Genomic DNA, 4,445 nt, shown 5'->3' on the forward strand with positions numbered 1-4,445 from the left:
CGTAGCTCGAGCTTGAATAAAGGCTCTTTGCTCTTGCATCGGACTCAGCTCCTGGTGGTTCTTTGGGGATCTGAAATCTGGGCATAACATTTGGGGGCTCATCCGGGATCCCCAAAGACCCATGAGGGACCCTGACCCGGAGAGCCTGACTGACCGCGGTAGGTGTCTGTGTGTTTGTGTATTCTGTCCTGTGTGAGCTCATCTCTGGTATTCTGGTTGTGCCAAAAACGGTCTAAGTGGACACACAGGAGGACCTCGGGCCGGGGGACTCAGAAGACGTTCCAATCCTCCTGTCTGTCTGGAGGGAGGTGGATTCCCCTCACAAATCTGAGAGGAGGCGGGTCGCTCCCGCCGGTTAGTGTGAGGCCGTCATCTAGCTTTCAGTTGTGCTTCCACGGAGTTGGAAGACTGTTCTTTGGGGCCCTTTGTTTGCCTGTGTTTGTGTTTTTTTGTTTTATTCTGTGGACTTACTAAACGGAAATTATGGGACAGACTCAGACTATTCCTTTAAGTATTATGATTGATCATTTCAAAGAGATTAGGGGAGGCTATAGAGCTCCCTCAGGAATTGGGAAATTGTTAGGAATTGGGTGGATTGTTTAAACTCTGAGTGAATGTCTGGTGAAAGTGTGTGAGTGTGGAGGGAGGGGCCTGCCCTCTCCTCTCCTTTATTTGGCTCCACAACTTTGGTTACGGAGTCCGAGTGGGCCCCAACCTGCAGTTCCACGATTGGTCATATGGCATAATGGTGACTCACCCCCATGTGTAGGTGACCAGGCCCAGGTTTTATACGGGTGCACCTTAGCTAAGACGAATCTAAGCTCCCAAGGGACTCGACCAGGCGGGCATCTGAGTGAGGATCTGTGAAAACAGGTCACCCCCTCCCTTGTCTGTCTCTCGTCACCAATCATCATGGGGTCGGGACAAAGTAAACCTACTGTTCTTAATTACATGTTAAAAAAACTTTTAAAGGGATAAGTTCTAGGGTAGATTTAAAGGCTAAAATAAAGACTGGCTAGATTCCAAGATTGCTTAGTTCTGAGATTGCATATAAAAAAGCAAGAGAGAAGTCTTTTCAAGTTAACTATTTGCTTAGCAAACTAACAAAGTAGTAAATTTCAAAGAACTTGTTATTTATGGTTTTATTATCTCTTTGGTGGACACAAAGAGCTTACAGCTCCACAGGATGGAGAGATTTACTGGCCCTAACCCTGCCTGTGACATGTTTTGTTTGACTTGCTGTTGTCAATTATTTGTTAGGATCCTCATAGAGGACATAACCTGGTCTTTCCCTTCCTCCCTCATCCTGATTCTGAAAGCATCTGTAACTGGATTTCAGGTGGTCTTCAGGCTTTCTGTCTGCAAGAAATCTCCCTATGCACCCATTATCTTTCCAGGGCGACTAAGAGTCATGTTTCCCTACAGGTTGGACTCCAGCCTCCGGGAGGGAGGGCTACTATAGGAGCAGTCTGTAGTTTTCTTCGAAACTCCCACAGTTTAAAGGGAGACAAACAACTGGACTGGGGGACGGGGGAATTGGTTGGAGAGATCAAGAGTAAAAGAGGAAAATCTGTGAGGGGAAGCAACGGGCCTGGGCTGAGACAAGGGGGGCAGGGGTGTTGGCAGTTATATTACTGGCTATAGGTGCCTTATCAGTTAACTTCAAGGTCACAACAAGTTTTCTGTAAGCACAATTAGTCTTTCTCTGCCCTGGTTTATTCTTTTTAACCCTTCCAATGCTAAATTAAACTGATACCTGTTCTTAGTTTTATCACAAAAGATCTAGGTATATCTTAAGAGATAAATATTAATCTAAAATTGCTGATTGTTCACTTTTGGTAATCATTAAAAGATTAAGGTTCCTAAGAATAAAGAATTCTAACACATTAAAAACAACTAAACTCCCATGAGAAAAGCGGAGGAGAAACAAAGCTGAAATCCGCAGCCTCCCTGGTGATTTAGAACTGTTTGCTAGGCAGACTCAGCCCCTGAGAGCCAGGTTAAAGAAGGGGGGCTGGATGCCTGAGCTGCCCGTTGCGGCCCTGAAAGAAGAAACAGCAGCGAGAGAAGTGGGGAAAGTAGAAATTTCCACTAGAGCTGCCCCTCCTCTTCCAGTGAATAATGAGTGTTTTGCAACAAGCAATATAAGACTTGGGCCTTTGGCTTACTGGCTACAACAGTTAAAACAGAAGTCAGTGACTGGTACTAGCCTTCCTACAGCCCCAGGAATAGAGCAGCAAGCCTGGGATCTATAAAAGCTGAGGATAGAGCTAGCGAAAGCTCCCTGTTTGCAAATGTACTGAAAGGGTTTAGTACCTTTTGCTGCTGTTACAGGAGGGGCTGATATCACCTTTCAGTGCACTCCCTTGGAAGAGGCCTGGTAGCTGCTCTGCCATAAAGGGCACTGGTGGGAAGACAAGGAAAGCAGGGCCCTGTAACTAATAAACAGGGTTAACAAAAAGGCAAAGAAAAGGGCACTCTCCCTGGACTTGGGAGCCATCAGAACTTTGAAATTCTCCAAGAGAGGAGGATTCTGACTCAGAGACTGGACGAAACCTTGTTGGGTTAGGAGGACTGGAGGCTGCATATTGAACTTGTAAACTGCAGTTTGCTAGGCAGAGGTCCAAGCCCAGTTGTATAGGGGTTAAGCTACCTGTATACAGCAAAACAACTTTCTCCTGTGCCAGAATACATTTTAAGGAAATTGGACAGACTGTGTTTATCACTAGAAAGAAGAACTGGCCGCAGTGCACAGCCCTGACAGTGACCTGCAGAAAACTGTATAATAGACTTAAATGATGCCTGCATCTTCATGGACATGGCTCCAGAGAGACAAGGACAATTTTGCCTTATAAAGGCAAGGTCAAGAGTAGACTTCAGTCACCTCCCTAAGATGTTTGTATAGCCCTACCATATGACATATTTACTAGCAGGAGATTTAACTGCCTGAAGCAGCCATGGTACAAATATTATGTTTCATTGTATTAATATGTTATATTAACCTTTAATTCTCTTACAGGTTTAAATGTAGCTGTAGTTGCCAGCAGTTGCTGTAGACTGGTGATGGTCTACAGTCCTTGGTAGTCTTTGGGAGTAACTGGCAAGTGTCCAGACTCCCACACTGAGGGCCATTGTTATGGCTATGTGTTAGCTGTCCTGGAAGGGGGCTATGTGGGGTGAACCCAAAAAGTAAAGGGTGTCTAGCTGCCAAGAGGGCAGGTGCCCAACTGGGCAAAGAAGAATACCCATCAGGTTTTGGTCTCTATTGAGAGATAATTGACAGTTGACAGCCTGTATACTGTCTTGCAGGCCTGCATGCCCATGCCCATGTAAGGGGTGGTACGAACCTCAACTGTAGAAAACTGGGGAAGGCCTGTTTGGAATAGAAGGAAATAGTGAAGTGGTAAATACTAGCCCTCTGTTACAGGAATTACAGACCCTGTGAGGACCTGTGACATGTGAAACCCTGTAAGGAAATAAAGCTCCTTTAGTCCGTTCTGAGAGAACAAGTCAAGTAAGGGGAGCCCTACAACAGGGAGAGCTATAACAATCTATTTGAATATAGACACATTGTAAATTTCTTCTTGCCATTTGAAGACAGTTATATTACTCTGAAGAGTCCATGAAAAGGGACTGGCAAGAAAAATCAGAAAATCTTGGAGCAGGTCAGGTCAGTATGTTTTTCTCCTTATATAATTCCTCTGGAATTTGGCAATGCTTAATAAATCATGGCAATACATTTCTTTGCATAGATTCAATAAGACTGATTCCTAATAGTGGTTTTATTAAAGGGAAACTTTGACTGGAGTATCATGTTTTAAAGAGACCTGTCTGGACTCTGAAGACTTGAAGTCAATAAGAGTGCCGCGGGAAAAGCCTGGTATCCTGCTTAGGAGCCCTGAAGATGGCTGGCGCTGGAGCATCAGGCCCATGCCCTACCATCACTGGTGGTTGGTCAGAGTAGAAGGGGAGCAATAAGGATGCCTCTGCATCCCTGCAGAACCCCCACTCACTCTGGGCCGCAACAAGTAGGAGGGCTACTGAGATGGGCCTGAAAGCCTAGAGCGTGGGCTCAGGTGGAGTTGCTATAGGTGAGGGATTCACCTAACTCAGTAGATACTGCAAGCCCAGCTCCTTCTGTGCCCAGGACAGCAGGGAGCCTGAGTGAAAGATGACCTCTGACCAGACAAACACTCTGCAGATCACCCTCAAGAAGACAGCGGACCTCGCTGGACCCCTTGTAATCCTCCTAATGCTGTTGGCTTTTGGTCCTTGCATTATTAACAGATTAGTCCAATTTGTCAAGGAGCGTATAGGGGTGGTTCAGTTGATGGTTCTGCAAGCCCAGTACAGGCCTCTAGCAACTGAAGATGAATAGAAATGCAGTCCATCTCATGATGAGCCAGAAGTTCCAAGACAAGGGGGGAATAAAAGGACAGACGGGA

The sequence above is a fragment of the Myotis lucifugus genome, unplaced genomic scaffold, assembly GCF_000147115.1.
Source record: "Myotis lucifugus unplaced genomic scaffold, Myoluc2.0 scaffold_813, whole genome shotgun sequence".
In the NCBI taxonomy this organism is placed as follows: domain Eukaryota; kingdom Metazoa; phylum Chordata; class Mammalia; order Chiroptera; family Vespertilionidae; genus Myotis; species Myotis lucifugus.